Source organism: Homalodisca vitripennis, chromosome 3 (genome assembly GCF_021130785.1).
Source record: "Homalodisca vitripennis isolate AUS2020 chromosome 3, UT_GWSS_2.1, whole genome shotgun sequence".
In the NCBI taxonomy this organism is placed as follows: domain Eukaryota; kingdom Metazoa; phylum Arthropoda; class Insecta; order Hemiptera; family Cicadellidae; genus Homalodisca; species Homalodisca vitripennis.
Window position 1 is genome coordinate 9,759,044 of NC_060209.1, and position 25,171 is coordinate 9,784,214.

At 32.9% G+C, this 25,171-nt stretch overlaps 1 protein-coding gene across 2 annotated transcripts in view; it reads right to left on the minus strand.

The window, feature by feature from the left end:
• The window catches only part of LOC124356574 (kinesin-like protein CG14535), a 109,170-nt gene extending 85,242 nt beyond the window's left edge, over positions 1–23,928 (minus strand). For both annotated transcript variants that reach the window (XM_046807654.1, XM_046807653.1), the window contains exon 1: positions 23,731–23,928. The gene's annotated coding sequence lies outside the window, so the exon portion shown is untranslated. The remainder of the gene's footprint in view (positions 1–23,730) is intronic.
• Between the last annotated feature and the right edge of the window lie 1,243 nt (positions 23,929–25,171).

The following is a 25,171-nucleotide window of genomic DNA, read 5'->3' on the forward strand; positions in this document are numbered from 1 at the left end:
AGTACCAAAAAGTGTAATTTTTTACGTAATTTTGGTTTAAAAAAGCAACAATAATTGTTCGTTAATTTGTTATTTGTGTTTGTGCAGACACCTTGTACCACATTAAACCAGTAGAGTACATTTTCCACCAATTGTTCTTACCAACAAAACCACCGTGCCTTTATTCTCATAATGTTTGTCTACAGGTGGTGGGGGAAACAATGCAACATGTGTTATGAAAAAGGTCAACCAACTGTTCACTGCAAGTTATTAAACTCAAAGTATGAAATTACTCAAACTTCAAGCTGCTGAAACAACAACATCACAGCAGCGTAATGGAACCACTCAGGCTCTGTGAAGATTTACCCTCATTTCTGTTGTTTTTCATACAAAGAATCTCAGATCAAAGGCTTGTAAGAGGTCTCTCGACCCGCCCGCGTGTTTGTGTGAGTAGTAGAGAAGCTTATACTCAAGTCAATCATGTATTCCGCGAAAAAGTGTGGGCGAATATTATTTATGCCTAAAAATATTGAAAACTAAACTATTTAGCAAATTGACGTTTCAAATATTTTAAAGTTATTTTTATGTGAAGCAACGGCGACAATATTGAAATTTGTATTTATGTATAGTTCATTAGTAAACGGCTCTCTACTTGATTTATTCGAAGTTTCTCTTTAAGGAAGCACAAAGTACACTTGGCCCTATATGATGTTTGTACCGTGCTACATGAAATGGGTTGTTGTAGATCAACTGCAATGAAAGGGAACCGTGGAATTAAAGATTAACAAATCTCATCTCATTTTACCATCCAAGTAAGGGGGGGGAGTTCTGAAAATTTGAGTATAATAGTGGACAACTGAATTGAAAATTGAAATTTCGAACTTTTAAAGGCAATGGGACAGGGAACATAAGGTTTTCAGTCACTTGTGTTATCCTTTATCCCGTGTCTCATTCGGAGTAGAGAATCCTTTTGAATCAGTCTGGCAGTTAAAATTTTAAACATATAATATGGCTTTGGGATAAAAAGCGTAGCACGAAAAACGGCTCTCCTATATCCCTCACTTCCTAAAATTGCTATCCTGTTCCAATTCTTTATTTCAGATGAACTGCCGCGATGCCGCAGGAATTGCCGTTGTTCTTATTTCTTCAGTCTTGAGGTATAGACATATTTTTCTATGGATGAGTTACTCAATGACAGTGCTCTGTGAAATGACATGTTTGGGACTTGTTTCAGGTACATCTGACCCTCAAGAATTTTTTCACGTTACAGTTTTTTTTTTACTTTTTATCAATTATTTGTTCAGTAAATCGTGACAAATGTACTATATATTTACACTTTTTGCATGCCTAACTTTATCCTTTATCCTTAAGGATTTTCAAGCCTGATGAAGTCGATAGATTCCAATCCTCGGTTTGTATAGTTATACTTATATAACATCTAATGACTGCAATATCGAAAATCCTATTATTCTAAATATTTGCTTCCATAGCAGGATGCTTTATCTCTGAATGTGTGATAAAATAATACATATGATACCTAAGTACTTCTGGAAAACTGTGAATCACAATCAAAACAACTGGTGAATCCTTATTTACACTTTATTCACACTGATGAGTATCGAATAAAGTATGCCTTTGGAACATAATAATGGATAAGAATAATCCAGAGACGAGATGTATCTAGAAAAGAGGGAGAGACCACGATTGGCACAGAGTCCAGTTTTCAAACATGGATTCATGATAACAGATTGGGTGGTCTGGAGATAAAGCTTTAGAGTCTGATCCCAGCTTACTGACTGAAAGTTCAGATATATCTTTAAAGCTGCCCCTTCTCTGAAAATAAGAAGATCGCTTATATCTCCATCCCATGTATGTAGTATTTTCAGTTTGAATACACGTAAATCTTATCGTGTAGCTCAGACGGTTATGCTTTAAATCAAAACTAATATAAAATACCATAAATTTATAACTGAGATATGGTTATAGTTACAGATTTTCAAATTAACATAGTTATTGTTTCTAGCATAAAAGTTTTAGAAATGTTCTATTTCTAATCACAAATTAATAACTTTATGATTAATGGTTACATGCTATGGTTAGTGGTAGGAAATATTTGGTGATAGGAATAATCTTTAAACTTTCCACTTCCCACGATTCGACTTTTATTTTGTGTCGGTTTGTATACTTTTTAGATTTTTTGTTATTTTTTACTGATTATGCTCTAACTCGATTTAAAACCAAAGTTCTTTTTAAATGTATTACACTTCCAATTTCCAAAATCCTGAATCCGACAGTTTGCAAAAGTTCTTTCTTTAGGGGTCACCGCAGATGTTTATAGTTTTACGGATATAATTATTATTCCATAAATAGTTAAACTGTATGGAATCATAACCAAATTCATAATTATATGCACCGCAAATCCTACCCGATTTAAATGTTTCGTTTTTCTTCATCAATTGCCCATGGAAAATTTGTATTTGTTGGATATCTAAAAATGATTTATTACATGGTTTTAAAAATATGATTACTATCAACATATGGTTTAAAATATATCTTGATAGTATTTTTTTAAATTTGTTATTACATTCAATTACGTACAATAAGCTAATTAATATAAGCATTTCTAATAATATTTTTTCTGATAACATTTACAGTTGTATTATGGTATATGGAGTGGACGTCCGAGCATTGAGACTGTCGATCTGGTCACCAAAGTTAACGAAAAGATTCGTGTAACCGCCGTCATAGTAACTGAACTTTCTCTATGTTTCCCACAAGTTTCAAGGACTTCGTTGTTTGAAACTGTTTCACAGAAGTTAGGCTACCACAAATTTTGTGCAAGATGGGTGCCAAAAATGCTTAAATATCGCCGTAAAGAGCAACAAATGGGGTAATTTTGACGTTTTTGGTGGCCACATTCATGGTGATGCCCTACCGGATCGAATCGTGACAGGATACGAAATCTGGGTAAAATATGTGCATTTTGAGACAAAATTATAGTGCATGGAGTGGGGGGACACACAAGTTCCCTAAAAACTAAGGAAACGTCTGGAACATTTGTCAGCAAGGAAGATCGTGGCAACACTGTTCTTGGGAAAGGCAAGGTGTTCTTATTGAATTTCTTGTGCGTGGTGCAACAATAAACTCCTTAGGAGAGCTATTCGAAACAAGCGCAGAGGAAAAGTGTCATCCAAATTTTGCTTTTACATGACAATGCCCGACCTCACACGGCGAACAGTACTCAAGAACTCTTGAACTTGGTCGACTGGGAAGCTTTTCCTCATTCCCACTACAATTCTGAACTGGCTTTAAGTGATTTTCGTTTGTTCCCGAAAATGAAGACCTGGCTAGCAACACAGCGCGCTGTGTTTAGACATGATGACAAGCTTCAAGTACGCATCACTGAGTGGCTGAAATCACAGGCGGCAGAATTTTATAGCACAGGAATTTCAAAGCTTGTCCACTATACTATGATAAGTGCCTGAATTTGTATGGTGATTAAGTAGAAAATTAATATTTTAGTCCCTCTTTCACACGCATATAATAAAATGTTTTTTCTTGTACTGGGGTATTTTTCGATTCTAAAACGTTCCTTACTTTCTGAATATCCCTCGTAGATCAAGCAACGCCTGAAATTTTTCAACATTTTAGGTTATATGGTAATTTATTCTTGATTCGACCTAAGGAATACACGATAGGACAGTGTACATTATTACAGACACATATTCATAAAAAATGCAGTAGCTGTCCGTGTCTCGTAAGGGCAAAGTGAAAGTGAAAGAAAGGGTAGAGAAAAGGAAAGTACGTGACTCCCTTCAAAAGACTTGTTGATTACAGGACTGGACCTTCAGTAATGTAATAAAGTACGCCGCAGCGGCCTTCCATACATTCGCGTTCCTCTACACAAGTCCAGGCAAAGGACTGTAATTCATTTCTTTTGATGATATTTTTCTTTTGAAATGAATATACAAGGAGAACGTAATGCCATATCTGAACGTCATCCTTATAACTATGTGTTATAATTATGTTGCAGAATTATTCCAATTAGCAAAATGAGTTAAGGCTTTATTGAGCTGGCTACAACTGATATCAAACAATTTAAGGATGTTATATATCCTTATGTGTTCCTCGTGCATTACAGTTTTGAACAACAAGAATGTCAGTAAATATAACCTGTAAAATAAATTGTTTGCGCCTTCAGATACAATGACACAAAACGTTAGCAGTAGGCAAATTGCATATGGGCTGAATTGCAGAATAGAAACAAAGAATTTATTATACCAAAGTAGACTTCACATTTCAATTTTAATTACGGAAATAAAGGCTATTTTACTTGTGCTTTGCTTTATGATGATCTGTGGTTACAGCAGCACCTCACAACATACAAAGTTATCTTAAAATCTAACCCTTCATAAAACTTCCTACACTTTGTAAAGTATATTTCTATTACAATTTCAAAATAGTAATTACCTTTTTACACCATACACGATTGGGCATGAAATACATTTAAATGAGACTATTTTTTTTTAAATCGCAACAAAAAAATACGTTAGCCAATATATGGAAGGATAAATTTTAGTCCAGAAATTCTTGATAACGAAGATAATGTTTCTTCAAAGCGTCTCAATAAAGATTCATGTGAGATCTATCTCAAATTAGCCGATTGAGTTTGCAATGGTTTTACTTTTAGTGCTCCTCTAACTTGGTTGGTACACGAGTTCTTGAAATACTATAATTAATAAATATTTAGTCCAACCTTATACTTTACTTAATTGCCTTAAAAACAAAAGTAATGTTAAGAAAACGCAAGTTTTCCCATGAATCTTCTATCTGAACAAAATTGAACATTGTTAGTCTCTTCAAAGAGTCATCACACTTCTGATGCAATGAACATTGAACAGTAGTAACCCACTGACGAGTCTGTAGTTAATCATGGGTCTTAGGGTTGCCATGGCAACGAAACATATTCTGAATCCCAACTGATTACAGATGTTTACTCGCGTTGAAACATTGTATACAAAGAGGCTCTAAGTCTTTAGATGCAACAGAAAAATTAGAATTTGCTTAACAAACCAGGATTAATAATGTCGTGAATAGGACTCCCCCCATTTATGTCCATTACCACTGCAGTTATTGGGGATAATACAAATTATTATTCGATAAATGGTTACAATATACTTGAATGTCTTTTGCATTCATTTATTTATTTATCAAGAAAAAATTTCTTGGATCAGTTGGAACTTGCTTCAATCAACCCCTGTAGTATTTGGTTCATTTTAACATCGTTGCTTCAGATATCTTATAATAAATGCTACGGAACTCTGAATAAACAATATAAGATTAGAATTGAATAAAAATATGTCTTTGACAATGACAACAACTAATAATACTGTTATATTCGATCATTTACCTTCATTACTACTTTTTTACGAATTGATGGTTCAGTAAGCTATAATATTGTTAGCTCTCTCAAGTATTTGTTCTCATGCCCTCTAGAATTTTGATCTGTTATGCGAAAGGTACTATCTGGAGGAATGTTATTCGTTCAGGCTGCAATGCGGGGTACCCACTAAGTTGTTGCCATTGTACGCACTAATGGCTGAAGGTATTCGTTATCAAGTCATCTGGAAGTTATATTCCGTATCCAACAGCTACTATCTGGAGGAACGTTTATCGCCAGCATTGAGCAATAAATTGATTGAGTTGCCAGCATTGATTTGGAAAACCAAAAAATAATCGAATAATTGAATGATCAATCCATTGACAACTGTATTTTTAAAGGCAAAACGTGTTGAAGTTGCAATTCCTCCTTTATTTCAACGGCAATTCTTTCCAAATTTAAACGTCCATCCCTCCCAAAAATAAGCGATTATTCTTTCTATATTCAAACAATCTTAATGTAGCAAATCAAATCTGTCAAAATTAATTTTTTTAATCGATGAAGAGTAATGGCAGCAGGCTTTAGTTTCAACTAGTTAGAAAACTAGATATATATTTCTAATTTTAACCAAAACAATCATTAAGACGGTTTTGCAATTCATATTCAAGTAGGTTAATTTAGGATAGAAAAGAATTTAAATTATTGGATAGAGAAAGAAAGTTAAGCAATAACATTAACAAACGACAGAGATTAAAAAAGAGAAACGGTAGAATGATTATTGACGATCTAAGTTTAGTTTAGTAGTGTAGTTATATTAATAATGAAAACATAAAGATTACACTGTTACCTACAAATATTAGCTCCAGGAATAAAAAGGAAAAGGGGTAATTCGTATATTATCCTAAGTATTAGTCGAAAAAGACTATACTTAGATGAAACTAAGACTATACTTCAAATCAGAAAATAGTGAAATGCATTTTAGAATTACCCCTCAATAATATAGAATCACTGTTGAATTCTTCCCATTTCTGGGAAAGCCCAGGATGGGAAGTGCTGAGAGCCAATCGCGGGAGTGACAAACTGCGGGCAGTCCCGTGACAGCTTTATTGGGACCTTCCCTCCAATCCTTACCCCTCCCTTCATCCCTTGAGGGCTAAACCGATTAATTGAAAGAATTAACACTTTTATAAATACGAGAGGACGATCTCGTAACTTGTGAACGATTACGAACATACGGAATAGCTGTTGTAGCTCAAAAATATCAAATGCTATTAATCAATGTTTCATGTATATTGTTATCTAAAATAATTAAGCTTTTCTTTTAGCAAGAAGAGCATATTATTTTAATATGAAAGAACGAGTATTCCATGAAACTGTTTTGTTGGTTTAGAGGAAAAAGAAAGGCTTCGCCCTGAAAGAAAAGTCCGGGAAGGACGTGACCGGTTGAAAGGCTTCTTTGATTACAAGGCCGGACCTCCTGATCTAATAAAGTGGAACTCTTCTTCTTCGAGCTGCCGCTGGAGCAGACCGTAATACTATCGGAAAACTTATTAAAGGAATATTATATTTCGTAACTTTACTTTTTATGCATTTTCTTGACAGGCTTCTTAATAAGTCTATACTGAATCAATTTAATTAAGATATCTGATAATTACACTAAAAATTACTCACGAAGTTGTTTAAAAATATGATTATAAATGTTTTTATTTCCATTAGAGATCTAAATACTTTGAAAATAGGTAGATATAAATCTTTGTTGGAACCAGCCAATAAAGCCTTTTTTTAGTTTTGCTAATCCCGATATATTATTAAGACATAACAGGGACAAATAAAAAATTGATTTAGAACATTTTTTCATAAGGAAATAAGAAAATTTTAAAATTGTATTCTAAACATTATAAATTTCTAAAACGGCTATGTACATAGGGGTAATAAATTAATATTTCATCTGAGTAAAAGTTAATTATTTTGCATTAACTATCCACTTGGATGGAAGATAATAGGATTTTCGACATTGGCCATTCTTTATATGTTACAAAACTGTATGATGCACTGAGTGGGGGGGATAAAAATCTATCATATTCCTTAGATGTCAAAAACCCTAATACATACGCTTTAACATTTATAAACAGCTTTATGCGGCGCGGCGATGGCTATTATTATTAGAATGCTATCAAAAGAATTTTTTAAATTTAGTACAGTGAATTAAGTGCATAAAAGTATTATTTTATACAAATATTTGTTATAAACAGTTGAAAGCTTTTACACTTTTTTGGATTTTGAATAAATTTGTCAAATATAGTGCTCTGCTTCACTAGGTTCCTACTTTCTGTTATTAACGTCAGTATTTATTTAGTTTAAAACAGCTGATTACTAAGACATATTAAGTTGGTCAGTTATTCTAAATTCAATAGCCTACGTTATATAAACTGATTGGTTATAAAACTCACTGACCAACCAAAGGCACAGTTTTAGTGTAAGAGCTTTCAATTTGTATTAAAATATATGTATATAAAAATGAATGTTTTTGTGTTTGTCCTTTATGGAATTAGAAACTATGTGACCGATCATTATCAAAATTTGTATGTATTTTTCCACGGAGGAGGTTTTTATGCTATGCCCATTGGTGTAACTCGCCACCAGGTGGCGATTCAAAATACAAAAGTTATCAAAGCACCTGCACATTATAAACTGCAATTACAAGAGAGCTACGTTTATTAAATAGCCAAACCCTATTTGAAGGCGCTAAGTTTTTATATTTGTCTAAATAAATTTATGGTTGAACTTTAAGCTTGAGTGTTAGACCACTTTAATGTACGTGTACAATGGCTGTAAACATACACTTTTGACAGACTTTCTTGACTTCCTTGGCAACAAGGTAAACTCTACATCAGCGTTGGAAATATAATTCACTTGAACCAGAAGTCCTCATATACGGAAAAAACTTACGAAAAGCGTGCGAAGCCGTGGGAAACAGCTAGTTGTATAAAAATAATAATTTTTGATACCTAAAATCGCCGCAAAAATTCAATTAATTATATAATGAGTTAGTTTTATCGAACTTTAATTGTTGCTGTCCGTAAAATTCTGGTAATCTGACAGCATGTATACACTGTTTACGCCTAAGCACTCAACCTGGTTCATAGAGGAATTTCTTCTAAGAAATCGAATGTCAACCATTACATATTGGTGGGCGGAGGGAGATAGAATAAGAGGGTACCTATAAAAAGAGTTAAAAATATTAAACGAATATTATTTATGGATTATTATTTTTTTAATCTTTATAAACTTGTACCAGACCGTCAGACACACATTCAGGATTCAGATAAACTGATTGAAAGTCACTTCTGTAATGTTCTTTATATGAATAACTGACGCCAATTTAACATTTTGTTCGTGACTTATGTTAGGTTTTAAATGTGTCAAGCTAAGATAATATGATCTGAGAAAAAGATTATCTTTATATATTTAACCCTTTTGATACCATTTCATTTTTACCTCCAGAAACCTGGCGCGTCTGTCTATCAATTTCTTTCCTAGATGGACATTTCTGTACCAATAAAACTCAGGTTATGTCCTCATACAATGTAAATTGACTCGCGGTTTCTGGACCTACAGTTATGGGTATTAAAACATAACTTACTTAGAATGCTGTTAAAATTTTAAGAAGTTGGTATTAAGCCGTAAACAATAACCACCACCCGAATATGAAATCCACCGTAAATCACAAACCTTCTTAATTAACTTAGGCTTTCCAACAGACGTGGAAGTTTGCTTAATATTTGATCACATTACTTGTAACTTACTTTAGTATTAAAGTTATTGTTGTTGTTAAAAGAAAATTTCCATGGCTTTTTGTGTAAAGGTAAATATATTAGAAGATTGCGAAAGGTCTGTTAACAATATGGAATCTTTTTAACACGTTTCCACACATATGATTTGTAAAACTGAAACTTTAAACAGATACCTGTTTAATCAATCTGGCTTAACGGAAAATCTTTTTGTCTGTTATGTTGTGGAATACTTAATTGGTGAAAATTCTTTCTTATTTAATCCATACGTGTTTGTCTGCAATCATGGCAACAGCTACCTTGTAATTTCATATAGTGTAGGCTACTTCATTGTGTCATCATTCCCATTGCTTATAAGTACAGGCGTTCCTAAGTATATGTGTGAATTTAAACATTTCTCAGCATTTTTCAGGAGTAGTTAACAATAATTAGTTACCTTACTCGGATAGTAAAATATAATTATTTTTCCAGGGGTAGGTTATTAACAGCCATGGTATAACCTACACCGAGTTAATTGTTTCAGTTACAAAGGAGATAAATCGTTCATGCGAACCAGATACGCTGATATCTGTGGGAGGGGGGGTATTTAAGTTAGTTTTGAGGTCCTAAGCTATGACTGTGCCACGTAACTTTGATTGTTTGTAACAAACATTTACGTAACAAATATTTACTGTCCACAGTGGGTAGCCCCAGCGCTCACTTTATAGCAGTGGATGAGTTATCTCTTGTTAACTAAACAATCAAAAGAACAACAAACGTGTTACTTATGTATGGGCATATAATGGACGTCCAGGAGCGGTATCCTGAATCATTATCCACAGTTATCAGGATATTGAGGTTATGTTTCGCTATTTTCCAACATGGTGGACCACTTCAATTTTTATTATTTAACATCATATATATATATATATACACCCCATATATGGTCCAAATTGCCACCTAATGACATTCAAAATTCAGAAAAGAAGAACAGTTTTAAGTGTTAACCTTTTAAAGACAAACGATGTAATACTTGCAAAATTAAAAAAATCGTCCAATTTTTTTACCAGTAGTAAAACAAAGAAAAACTTACCCTATTAGAGGAGAAATTAATTGCAAAAGTAAAAATGTAATTTATCAAGTAACATGTAAAAATTTTGCAATGGATTATGTTGGATTGACAACCAATCCATTGCACATAAGAATGAATAATCATCGTTGTTGGTCTAAAAACAGGATGAAAAATTGGTTTCATAACACGCATTAGGCCACCAACAAAGTTTTGAACAATGTTATTCATTGAAAGGTATTTGCAAAGTACCAGAAGATGGAAACAAAATTTACTTAGAAAATTTAGAACAGACACATCAGTTAGTATTGAAATCAAAAGTACCCTTTGGTCTGAATAAAAGATGAAATGATCAATTGTTTTTGTTATTATTATTTTTCTAAATTCTTTCTCTGTTCATGATATTTCTCTTTGGTGTTAATCACATGTTCAAGAATTCCTGTTTATTTATTTATGCAAATGTTTATTTATTTACTCGTGTAAATTTTGTTGTTGTGTTATTTTTGTTTTATACCTTTTATTATACCTTTTTGAAAACGGCAAAGCCGAAATATTAAAGGAAATTTAAACTAAGAAGTCAAATTTGTTATAATAGAGCAATTCTGCATTATACAACCGAAGTGAATATATATATATATATATATATATATATATATATATATATATATATATATATAGGTAGCTAATAACATTTTCATTTTTGAATAATGTTTCATTATCCACACCGCTTAAGAGAGCAAATTTTTTCTACAACATTAGTATCTGTAATGAAGCTTCTTACACAAGTTCAAGCCTTTGGGTCAGTTCGTTTTCGAGATATCATCCGGACAGACAGACAGAAATTCAGTTTTTCCAGTACCTCGATTAATAGGCTTCGGTAAAGCTCAGCCAATAATTTATTTAAATAATTGGAAAAAAGTATAATTATGTATACTGAATTTAAATGTATTGTAGTTTTACAAAAATAAACAACAGTAATTCATATTTATATTCATCAGAATGTTAATATTATTGTTCCTAACTATATATCCGGTACAAAACTAAATTCATGACTAGATATTATAAAAATTCATAAAATATAATCATATTACTTAAATTCATAGAGTGTGTTATACTGGCTCCCCGTATCAGTATTGTATCTCCAAATACAATACTGTGACACAATACGGAGAGCCAATACTGTGACACTCTCCTCAGTAGGTAAGTGCTGTCACAGTATTTTGAGCTATAACTTCCAAGCCTTACTTATGTTTGTACATTCCTCATATACATTTGCAAAAATATAAATTGGTTACATTTTAATTAAAACAAAAGCTACGATTTATTTGTAAGAATAAAGTTTATCTCAGAACGTAATATTTATGATTAGCAATAACAAAGGTTTACGTGGATCACAGCTGTCAGAGCCATCTGTTCTTGTTTCTATGTAAGGAGACAGAAGAGAGAAAATACGGTAGTCCCCTGTAAGAAATATTCACAGTGCTGTCCGACAGCCAGTGCTAGTTTTACCATTAATTTGAATTGTTTTTTTTTATATTTTACGACGCTCTACGCTTTAATTTGGAAAATAGTATTCGTTTGGAGTAGAAGACTATAACAAACTATATTTTTTTATAATTTACAGGTTTCCTTCACAAAATCATAAGAATGAGAAAAAAGCATTGCTCATACAATGCATTGGACTAGGCGTTAGTAGCATAAATCTTAATGCATAAGATCCAAAAAACTAAAGCAAACATTAAACAATATTCATAGAGAACATTAAGCTCGTTTGCTAAGGAGAGATCTGTATCACTTAACTGAAATCACGTGATCTTTGGCTAGTTATAGATTTACTTATTTAACCGGATATAAAATTATATACTTTTTTATAAGCTGAAGTTCTAGGAGACAAGCAATGTGATTTGGAATTGGCTAATGAAGCGATTAGGTGTGTCCTCTAAATATTAATACAAGTGTAATCACCGGGATGCGATTCAATTCACTGGGATACGATTCAATTCACCGGAATGAATAGCCAACATTAAATCAAGCTGAGAAATTTAACTATAGCAAACTTAAATAACGAAGCTGGAAGCAGCCCGATAACAATGTATCGTGCCTTTAAATTAATATTAGCAATAATCTTACTAGAAGATTAAAACCTAGAGAACTAAATGTTTGGATTCACATTTTAAATCAGTTTCACTAGAGAAGTTCTTTATTATTTCATTTATAAAATATCTAACGTTCTATAAAACATTTAATGGAAGGAACGCCCTTGCTTGGAATAAAAGTTACATTTCTTATTTATTCATGAGGGTGGAGATTTTCAAGGGCATTGTTCACAGGTGTATTATGTAAATTGCTGCATTTAAGCCCATTTAAATTCACATAAAGAAGTCTTCCTATTCTTTCTGCGAACGGGGGGAGACGTTTAGAATCTTTTCTTAAAGTAACAGGGACATCGGGTTATTGCAGGGGGACATTTTGAAGGGTTCAAAAAGAAACATTTTATTAATTTAAAAATGTAACTTGGAGATTTATATAAATGTTAGTATGGGATTTGGAGACAAAAATCATAACTACACAGAAAGTGCAACATATTTTTAGGAGTGTAATAATTAAAACGTTTAAATCGAAAATAAAATGCCACATCTTCATTTGCAAAGAGTTTTCAGGCATAAGTAGTCAATAAATATTTTTCAAAAGAAAATAAAGTCAACATCTATATTTTTATATTTTCCAGTTTACGTAGGGACGTAGTATTTCATTGTTTACAAATGAATGAGGTTAAGCTTTATTATATATTAGGGTAATGCATCTTAAGTCTTGGCAGATTTCAAGATTAGGAACCGATAATTATGTAGTTCAAGTTTACAAAACAGAGTAGTAAATACAAGGATATTGAAAGAGAACCGTATTTTGGTAACTTTACTGGTTTTTTCAGTTGCTGGTCAAAATTGATATTTCATTTTTAGTTATCAAGAGTAAAACTGTAAGTTATTGGTCAATAAGTTGTTCAAAATAGTTAGTATTTATTTTTTTAAAGAAAGTATTTATTTTTGTATAATCTGAAACTGCTAATAATCTATATCTGTAAAAATGAATGTTTACTTGTACGTATGTCCTTTATTGAATCGTAAACTACTTGACCGATCATAACGAAAATTTTAACGTATATGTATTTTTCCACGGAGAAGGTTTATATGCTATGCCCATTAATGTAACTCGCCTCCAGGCGGTGCTGCAAAAGATAAAAGTTTTCGAAGCGCCTGCACACTATAAACTGCAGTTACGAGACAGTTACGTATATTAAATAGTATAGCACTATTTTAAGGCGCTATATTATGATGTACTGTACATTTGTTTTAAGATAAATTTATGATGGAAGTTAAAGCTTGAGTGTTGACCACTTTATAATAAAGTACAGGCACGTGTACTTTTCATACATACATAGACATATACAGATTTGTTCTATCGGCAACGAGGCAAACTCTACATCGGCGTTGGAAATATAATTCACTCGAACTAGAAGTGCACATACACGGACAAAGCTTATGAAAAGCGTGGGAAGCCACGGGAAACAGCTAGTTCTCAATATATTATTTTCAAGAAAATCATAGTACGACTCCAACAACACCAGTACACGTGTTGTATCTATAATGCTGATGAGGTATCCAATAAAACTGTATTACACAATTTATTACAACAACGATGAAAAGTTCGGTTAGTCAGCTAATATTTGTGCTCTGCGGGGAAACCTATATTGGTAAATATCACAAAGGGCGCGTTTGATGTGCCCTTGACATCTCATATTGTGGTGCCTAAGGCTACACTCGCATCTTAGTACTATGGACCCTGTGAAAGAAAACTAGAACTAATGCAAAGACAAAATTTTATCATAGTTACGCGCACTTCAATGTCAAGGAAACCGGAGCAGAAATATGTATAAAGTATTAATTATTGTGTGTGATTAGTACATTAAGAAAAGTGGGAAAACTTTACGTGATTATCCTTTACCCCCCACCTCACCCCTACTCCACAAAATGGGGTATATCCAATTTGGATTTTAAAGCGACAAGTGGTTTTGCTTACAAGTTGGAAATTTTTTGTCTCGCACCATATAAACATAATAAAAGTGAGTTAATTATGTTAGTCCTTCACTTCATTTACAATTGGATCGTCATTGTCATTTATTTTAGATCTTACATAATTAATGTATTTCCTACGGAGAATATACGGGAATATAATTTAATACGTATACGATTCGGACTAATATGTATCCTTGAATGACGGACGCCTCGGACGCTCTAAAAGGAGTAATTAAAACAAGGCAAGGAAAGTCAAGTCTACTTTCTGTTTGACGTTTCTAGTAAATGAACATTTTAATGAGTGCGCCGAGAGTTCCCATTACGTATCCTTAGAAGATGAAAGCTTCAAAACTATTTGGCTTCTAAATGTCTTTAAAGGTCATTTGAACAGTTTCAGTTGTGGTAAGTTTAGTTTAAAGATATTTTCAGTGTATAAACTTTATATTTTATGCATACATTGTGGTTTTCTGCTGACTGTTTTTATTTGACGTGAGTGTTTTAGCAGTTTTCAGTTTCCACTATTGCCAACTTCTTGCTGGCTTAACAATAAAAATCACTCTTGCAACTCAAAAGAGGTAATGAGATAGGAATGATGTCCTAAGCATTATATCTTGTTTTTATAAAATGAGGACAATAAGATAATTACAATTGTTTTATGTCGTTCCAAATTATAAGTGAGATAAGTGATAGCCTAGTTATTAGAAGACTTCCTTGAACAAAACAGGATGTTTCCGTACATTTCCAATCGTTCAGTGATACAAAAAAAATCAGTAACACTACGTTTCGAGATCTGCAATCTGATCTCTTCTTTCAGGTAAATAACTAACCTAACACATAATTACAAACTAGGTTAAAATAAATCAATCATACCAAGAGCGTTGTGACACGCGTAAGTCAGGTATTACAACCACCATGTTGTGTTAACTGTACTAACTCTAAAACATGCACTTAATAAAAACTAAACACACACTAATTATTAAAACTAAGCTACAGAATACAGGTCATAACAGGTCTGCATCCGTCGACCAACCACCTTACTTTAGTAGGTGTAATTGTGTAGGTGGTTATTGATGGACAGTTTAAAGGCTCGATGGGTCAAAGCTTCGACGTTGAAAACCAATAAAATTTGTTATTTAGCATATAATATGAGGTAGCATGTATAGTTTGAGTGAAATTTCATGGTGTTTTGTTGAAGATTTAATATATTTTAGTGGCTATTTCAAAGTTTGCATCATCGGAGTCTTCACATTAAAACATAGCGTATTTCCAAGTGTGTATTTATTAGCATGAATTCCATGACCCATAGGGTGTATGAGAGTTCAGTAACTAAATATACTGAGTAATTAAAAGCCTTTTTAAAATTGTAAATTTTGTGATTAATACTGGCAATACAACATTAGGAAACGTTATCAAGCTAACTCCACTACCCTTAAATTAAGAACGAATAAATTAAAAGGCACTAAAACACTATTAAAACCTAAATAAACATTTAAAACGGAAGAAAAATTCCAAAATAATGTGCTTGCATACATTACATGTTTACCATAGAGGTTTATGTACTTTAGTATTAAACCGAACTTTTTGTTTGAATTACCTTCAAAACGATTTCTGAGACGCAGATTTTTTATAAATTTTATATTAGTTGCTGTCCAGTAAGGAGTGTCCTATACCAACCATGTTGAGGGTTGCGAGTTTCAGTGTTAAGATCACAGAGACGATAAGAGGTGTAAATATATCTTCCAACGATCGTTACTGATGGCATGCTTATATTTTGTCAGATCTCACCGTCCAGCCAAGATCAGACGATATTTCCACCTTGTCAATGAAGCCATAATGGATTGAAAATGGAAATTTATCCTAATTACTATTAGCCTAATTCTTAGAAAATATTTTGTCGCCCAGATGAACATTGTCTAATAGCAGCCATGTCGAAAGTGGATTTCCATGCAAAATGTAATATCCTAACATAGAGAAACGCATTGATATATTATGATAAGATATGAAGATGGAGAATTTCTCCTAATGATTAGAAGATTATCAGATGAAATCAGGAGTAAGGTAATTGCCTGCGTAACACCTTTGAACAAGAATATAGATAGGTACATTATTAATTCAGTGATTTTAAAAAGCAGCGTAATTTATTTTACATACACATTTTTTAAATTTTAAGTTCTTTAAATAGTATGCAATTGTTAAAAAATCAATCTCATGTCAAATATAATATGTACGAAATAACACTTGAAGAAGGAATGTTGTGAGTTTTTCATGTGAAGTAGTAAGTATACCCAGTATTGTAAATCCATACACTAAAGCCCAAAACCTTACCGAAGTCAACTGTAATACCCTTAGTTTGTAGAATCGTGTGTTATAAAAATCAAAAATTTAAAATGAAGAGTCCAGAGCGACAGAACGCACACGGGTTGCAGCAGACATTCCACACTTGCGTGTATACACAGGGTAGGGGAGGTAATATGTGAAAGTCTAAATATTATCACGCACATTTCCCACACACCCACGCAGAATGGACTGTGAAACCAGCCGTTTCCTAGACCGGGTGAGCTTTCCCCAGTATTAGCCATTTTATGATATTTAGGTTTAGATATTTGTGGAAAACGATTTCGATTCAAATAATAATTTATATAACCCCAACTTCCAATAAATAAAAATGCATATTGCATCTTCATCGTTATAAGTTGTTACTTATAAAGATGTCTGCAACTACTAAAGCCACAAATGTTCATTATTTCGTATGATTATTTTCTCAGTAGTTCCATTGATTCATAATAAAGTTGAATTTTTCGACACGTTCTCACTAATATGAAACACCTCATCTCTAGCATTTCTACAATTATCAGACTAGTATTTGATAATACACAATACGTATGCTATGTTACTAAATGAACTGAAATTTGAACGTGTTCAATTGTGTTTTTACATGTTTTTTACTTACTCGAGGGATAATATGAAATAATCAGAATTTTACATTAATTTTTATTAATTTAACACTAGATTACCTCCATTTGGAACCAAATGTAATCTATCCTGAAGCATTGAGATAAAGCAGGGTGCAGAGTTAGAGCTTTATTCAGGTTTTGTTTTTTACTTTAAAAATATAAAGAAATATTTTGTGATTAAGTTCGGATTGCAGATGACCTCGTTTTTTAAGCAAGTTTAAACAGTTTTAAAGTAGAGATGTGATACGGGGTATGGAGCTGAAGCTTTCTACTGGATTTAACTAGTTACCTCCAGAATGGGAGGTAACAGTTCGCTGTTTATATTACGGTAGCTAATGTCCTCAATTTTGGAGGTCATCTATTGTACGCTATGAAGCTACGAGATAATCCCAAGTGCAGAGATAGTTTTTCATCCTAAAGCTGTTATTATTCGATAGAAACTAAAGAAACATTTAAAGTTTATGGTTTGTAACTGGATGACCTCCTTAAAGAGGCTAGGTGCATTCCAACTTGAAACGGTTAGATAAAGAGATATTGCAAAGATGGGATTTCATCCAATGTTCATTACTTACATAGTATTCCTTAGTTTATAATATGTATTTATATCTTTATCCTCTGGTTCCACATAACCTCTATTTATGAGATAAACTTGTACGCTCTGAGGCAGTTAAATAGGATGGAAAAACGTATAATCGTTCTCAAAGCACCGATAGAAGATGAATTGCAGCGGTAGGGTTTTCTGTCTTCCCTCTTTAGTACATTAGCTCAGGAATAATAGCTATTGATATTTAGTTTTGGGTGATTTCCATGTGGTCTAAAACTGAAAATAGGTTTTGTAATCTACCGTCAATCCAAACCAAGGTTATGTGTTTTTGTATGTTTAGAAGTCGTCCACTTGTCGGTGCCTGTTGAAGTGTGTGTGTGTGTGTGTGTGTGTGTGTGTGTGTGTGTCGTGTTTTAAAGTTTATGATAAAGCCATCCACCACCACGGGTACCAAAGTCCGACGATGAAACTCGTCACCGTAGAAACACATGAACTTGGATTGGATTGATGGCAAGATACAAAAGCTATTTTTATTTATACTCATTATAATCGACCATGGGCTATCTACAATGAATTTTAATTCCATGCTGGATTACAAATGTTGTACTTTATGAACTAGCGTAAGATTTCTTTTAATTTATGTCGTCAACCTCAAGTTTTTCTAAAGAATATTTCGAATTGAATACACTATTCAATCAAATTCAAATTGTTTGAACTGTTTCAAATTCGCTATTCTGAAACAGTTACGAGGCAGGAAAACGATGTGGCAGCTTCAGACGGTTAAGGACCTTTGAGACTTCAGCGCTATGTGTATCAAAATTGATACGCAATATCAGTACTGCCATAACGTTTATGATACACAAAGCTGTTTAAGGCGAGGAACGTGGTAAAATTTTCATTTTTCCATCAGGAGCCAAATGCGTTTTAAGATACACGTGGTTCAGAATGTGCAAACGAAGTAAACGAATTGCCATTATGTGTATCATTTATGTTAACAATTATTGATATTTAAGTAACTTTATAATTGATCTTTTACTTTATTCTCCTTATAATTATACTCATTTCACATTTTACAATTCGTGCTTACACATTGTATAGTAAAACATGTAGGAATAGATTATCTGTACTTTATTAGCAGCCTGCGAGCTTAATATTAATCTGACGTCCTGAACCTGAAATTGCACTGTCGCCAATGGAAGGCCTAGGCCATGAGATCCAAGATGTTGAGAAGGTTGTAAGATAGCTCAGGTTTCATACATAATGCTCAAAAAAGAAACTGAAGTAGTATCAGAAATGATAAACGCAGCCCATTTGGTCATTTTTTTATACACAAAGCCCTGAACATGGAAAAGCCTAATGACCTCTCTTGAGTATATTGTTGATAGGTCATGGCGCTGATGCAACTGATGCTAACAAACTTTGGACGAACATATTTTAAACGAAGTGCAGAGTTAAGTAACTGAATTGATTATAATGACCTAACTTTCGCACAATGTTGTACGTGTGCTAGGAATACATTATATTTACCTTTGATTATTGTAAGTTGTACAGAGAAACAGGCGTTCTGAATTTTATATTTAGGTAATATTGTTACTCCATCACAGTATTCAAAATAAACAAAAATTAAGCAATCAGTCCTATGATCAACCGTGAACACGAATTAAGCATAATTTTCTTGGTATTGTATTAATGATTCGTGTAATCAAATTAATTTACATATTTTTTACAATAACTGAACAATAAAATTCACTTTATAATCTGCTTATAATAAAACACAGTCCATTATGTAATTTTTTAGATTTAATGTTCGTAATGTGTCAGAAAGAAACAATGTATCTGGAACAAAATCTGCTCTCACAATGTGCACTGTGCCGACTCAACAGAAACTCGGTTATTTCAACACTTGCAATGGAGTACACTCACACAATGCCGTAACTATCTCAGCTAAACAACATTCATGCACTCCAATGTGCTGGCTGCTCCACATCGCCGACCCCGCACTATCGTCAGTGCAACTGTAAATGTTTTGTGCGGATTACGAGTTTACAATACAGGCGTTAATACATCAAATACTCAATGTTTACCAGTAATGATGAAAGCGTCGAACCGGTTCTGATTTTTCCACCATATTCTTGAATTTAATAAATAAATATTTGTTTAAAGTTTTGTTTTGTTATTGGCAATGGAAGGTTTGACAGGATAACAGGATTTCGGACATTTGCCATCGTTATATGTTACAAAAGATATAACACAACGTTTCGAGGATTGGAATCTATCCTCTTCGTCAGGTGAGGGAGGTATTATCCCTCCAGGCGTTGTCACTGCAGAGAATGCAAGTCCCGACCACAAGTCACGAGCACTAGAAACATAATCATACACCACATCGGCACGGATTAAAGTGGGATACTACGAGGATTCCAATCCTCGAAACGTTGTTTAAAAGCGGTTTTTGTATGTACTAATACCTTCTCCACCTGACGAAGAGAATAGATTCCAATCCTCGAAACGTTGTTTTAAAGCTATTTTTGTATGTAGTAATACCTCCTCCACCTGACGAAGAGGATAGATTCCAATCCTCGAAACGTTGTGAAAAAACCTTTTATAACCTAAAACGACGGCAAATGTCCGAAATCCTGTTATCCTTTAAAACCTTCCATTGTCAATAACAAACTTTAAACAACTCTTTGTTAAGAGTAAGAAAAGTAAGTGTGTTCTCTGTTTGTAAAGTATAAGTTCATCTCTGTAAAGCCGGAACTGGATTACGGTTTTTAAAATCCAGTACCTAACTACTTTTGTTGCACCATCTTCCAGTCAACATACTGTATAGTCAAAGGCATAAATATTAAGCTAGTTGCCCAAACCCGTTTGGGCCACATGACAATTTTGGATTACATGATATGCACTCTACAGTAAATAACACTAGTTGCAAACTCTGGGATTCTTGATTCTGTCACTATTTGTGATAGTTAACGTTTTAGTGACGCTACTATATTTACAAATGTATTAGAAGTAGTATATATATACAAATAACGTAAAATCATAACATTCGGGCTGCTCTTAAAATTACAAGCATTCTTCAAGGTGTTTCAAATCTTTCCCAGTTAAAAATCAAATTATTCTCTGGAAATACGTTTTACTGTTGAGGAAAGAAACAAACAAGAATAAACGAATCAGCGTTACAATCCATATTTTAAACGAGATTTCGCCAACCTCCCGTTTACTGGAGGTGAATGTACGCAATCCCATTTCCTATTCAGCAACAGTGTATTGTGGTAGTATTTGCCGTGAATGCCTTGTGAGAAATTACAGTGCTGCAGTACTGATTTCAGCTGTGTAAAAATGTAGTTAGAAACTGTGTATAAATAAGATACCTTATTTTAATTTCAGAATGTTACGGCTATGCTCTCATATTCGCTGCTATTTTCATTGGAAATGGCACTTTTAAGAAATATTTGTGGTACAATCAATCCAAAAACATTACTTTACCATGTACTTCTATGTAAAAGTAAATAATGTCTTACTGATTACGCTCATTGTTAAGTGAACTGATCTGAGATGTACCACAAATATTTAACAAATTTGCGTTGTGATGCCACGTTAATAAATAAAGGTGAAAGGTGGAAGGTAAAAACAAAATTCCAGGGATTAATAACCCTATTGTAATTAAATACACTGTTTCACTTTCGTCATCTTTCATTTGGGTCGAAAATTGTTTCTAATAGAAATTGTCGTCCATGCATAGTATCTAGGCCTAGACCCTTCAGGAAGTAGGCAATCTGACATCATATATCGATGACGAGATGTAACATTAGCATCATTTATGGCCATAGGAAGGAATCTCCATCTCTGCAACCCACCTCATCCTACTGCATCTATAATTTGAAACTCATGGACTTCTATAAAGGTGTATTCGGGCACATTTACCTATCAACAGGGTGTCTAAGCATATCTGGCTGTATAAGTAAGTGGCTATTATTGTGAAAAATACTTGTCTCCACATTCCACCTAATCTTGATGAAGAATAGGAAGCTATGCACCTGAAACACATTTGTTATTGAGTATTCTATAAGCATGCCCGATTCCTGTCAGACATACCATCTGGCTACACCAAATCCGAATGCATGGAAAAGCATGTTGCGTCCTTGGGAAGGCTTTAAATTTGCATCACACTTTTCAGTACTCGGGTACGAGTATTTAAGGAACACATGTACTACATTACTAACTCAAAAACAGACCTAAGATTACACTTTTCCACTTTTTATGAAGCATAGGTTGAAAAGAATAGCTCTGCTATTGGAGATGGCACATTTGAGAAGACACGGTTATATTTTACATTCAAATACAATAGCACTCATGGCCGTGTGTCCCAAGGGCGCTTTTCGCTTTTAGCAGGGGAAACATTTAATTTAAAAGTTTGGATTACATTTCTATGGAAGCATTCCTATCTCGTTAATTATCAGCCTTGGGAGTAGATTTTCAAGTGTGAATTGTAATTTCTCCGATATTAACTCTGTGCAGTTACTGTGGTTTTCTTATTTTCACGCAACTAAAATACAATAGGAACAGTATTCAGTAATTAGTTTTATTTATAATAATTAATCACTTTAAATTTGAAAACCGAACCATAGGGATTCTAATCTAATTACAATAGGTAATTGTCATTAACAAAATATTATTTTAAAGTTTGAAACGATAGTATATCTCCATTAATTATGTACTTTGTTTTAACTGTTTTCTTTAAGATATTGGCATCGTATCCTGACTTATAATCGTTAAGAGAGAAAATAAACAACCGTTTACATTAATAAATATCAATAAAATTAATTAATATATGTATAAAAGTATCACGAGTTAATAACCGTTTGATTATTTAAGATAATGTCCATTCCTATTAGGTTTCGTTTCGTTATTTAAATTAAATATACTCGTATTTTCAAGCATCTCTGTTAAACCCTTTCTTGTAATTAGGCTCTCATTGAGTTTTAATTAATTAGCTTCCAAGTCTACTAATGCCATAAGGTTCGGTCCAACGAAACACTGAATCAAGCCAAATAAAATAGCAACATTCACACTTCACAGTTTTATCTGTGATTTGGTTCCTTCAGTCCATCACAACACCAGTTGGACTCAAGGTCCGGTCATGTGTAGGGCGATTAATCACCTTGAACGAATTTATTCAATGAACGAACAACAACTATTAAAACAACAGTTCCAAATTATATCTGTTTTGCATCTTATCAGCATTGATATTATTGAACTGAATTCCCAAAAACATAAACTACCGAATCGTTTTTGTTTTTGTGATGGGGTCAAGTTATTGCACGACGTAAATCACAAAATGTATTTTTTGTACAATTCAATTCATTCTTTTCTCTCACGAGCAGTAGTTTTATTTTTGTTGCCCGATATAGAAAGCATGGGACACAGTATTTTGTTTTATAAATTAAAAATCAATAATTATTATCTCAAGAGTGGTCTCTATGCTCAAATTTTAAAATCATTTATTTTAAGTGTACCCAGAAAAAGTTGCTCAAGTAGAGAAAATCCCGATCATTTTTAAGTTGAATATACTTTAATATTTCCTTTTCTTTGGTTAGTCTTTTTTAATTACCAATTTCACTCACTCAACAAATCTTAAAAGATTACGTTTTATGGCACATATAGTTGTAATCTTACAGTATTACTATATATTTTACTATTCTTTTTTCTTGCCGTATTAATATATATATTGAAATTTATTATCTCATAGAATTTTGTTATTTCGACAGTATAGGAGTTTTTTTGTATTTTTATGTACAACCTTTTTTGGAATATTTTGAAATATTTTTAAAAAATTTTTATTTTTTTTTATTTTTACATAAAAATATTTATTACGAATATGGAACTCTTTAATATTGTATATATTCCTGTAATTATTATCTACCAGCTAACAGTTATCATGTAATTATAAATAACACTTACCAAATTTAAATTCAGTTAGAAAGTGGACACTTAAAGTCGAAATATGTTTCCGGATAAAATCTCAAAAATAATTAAAAATTACATTTTGATTAAAAATGCGTCTAGATGTTCTCGAGTAGACTGGCAAGAACAAGTTCGGCCACCCCCACGTCGCGGCGCGTATTGTCGGACGTGGCGAGAAGGTAATGCCGCCACCGCGTCCCGACGTCAACTGACAGAGGCGAGGGCGTCTCCTACCCACCCCCCTCCACACCCGCTCACAACCATCACCTCCACACCCACTGCAGTCCCATCCATCAGGCGAGATACCATCATTGATTCCATCGGCGGATACCGGCTGGTTTTGTGAATTTAAATGGAATGCCTAACAGATAGCAGTTAGAAAACTGTTGTGTTTTGTTTTAAAACAGATCTTTGATCATATTGGTGGTTTTAGCCTGATGAAACATTCGTACATGCTGTAGTTATGCACCTTAAAATTGTAAACTCAAAAATTGTACTCATTTATTTCTTAATGAAGGGAAAACTACCAACATTGTATGAGCAGGGAAAATTAAATGAGGAAAAACCCTCTCATATAGGGTTAAACATAGATCATACATTAGTTAAGTAAATATGGTTGTAATAGTTTAAGAAAATCCCGTATGGAAACATTTCACTATTACCCTCTTAAGATTTAACACCCAAGTCTGGTAAGGTTAATTGAAGTACCGATCCTAAAATAGGTAAGTATATCCCCATAATACGAGGGGGATATACTCGTACATACCCATTTTTTATGAGTAGTAATTAATGTTTTGGGTATAATATTAAGTTTATATATTTCAAAAAATAAATTGATAACACTCTGAATAAAACAAAGGTATACTTTGGAACTCGTTGATGTAACAATTTGTATGACAAAAGTCATAGACTTGTGTAATTAATAATTTTTTATGGGTAATTGCTGTTTCGGAAAAAGACTTTTACATTAATAACTAATACAAGTTAATGTTTTAAATTCAAAGGTTTTATTTTTTCGTACTCTGTGTACAATATATGAATAATTTATTATTGAAAAAAAATGTTATTATTGTAATGAATGGTATTAATATGATATGTTATACATTGTTATTACATTTCGAGAATTCCAGTATTGTCATTGTTTTCTTTTATTTCAAAACCTTTTTTGACAAACCGAGAAATCTTCAGGTTAATTTCAATATTTTGTTTCTGGAAGCACCTCATTAATGCGTGATAGCATACTCAAATACTTGTTTTACATTTTATACAATTACGATACATATTTTGAAATGAAATCCATTTCTATGGATGCATTATTATAATTTACAGAGATTCACAAATTACTTATACATTTGAGTATTTGAGTTACTAGCAAAAATTTTAAATTCATTTATATTTTAGTTTATAATAAAACAGCATTTAAAACCTCAAGAATTAA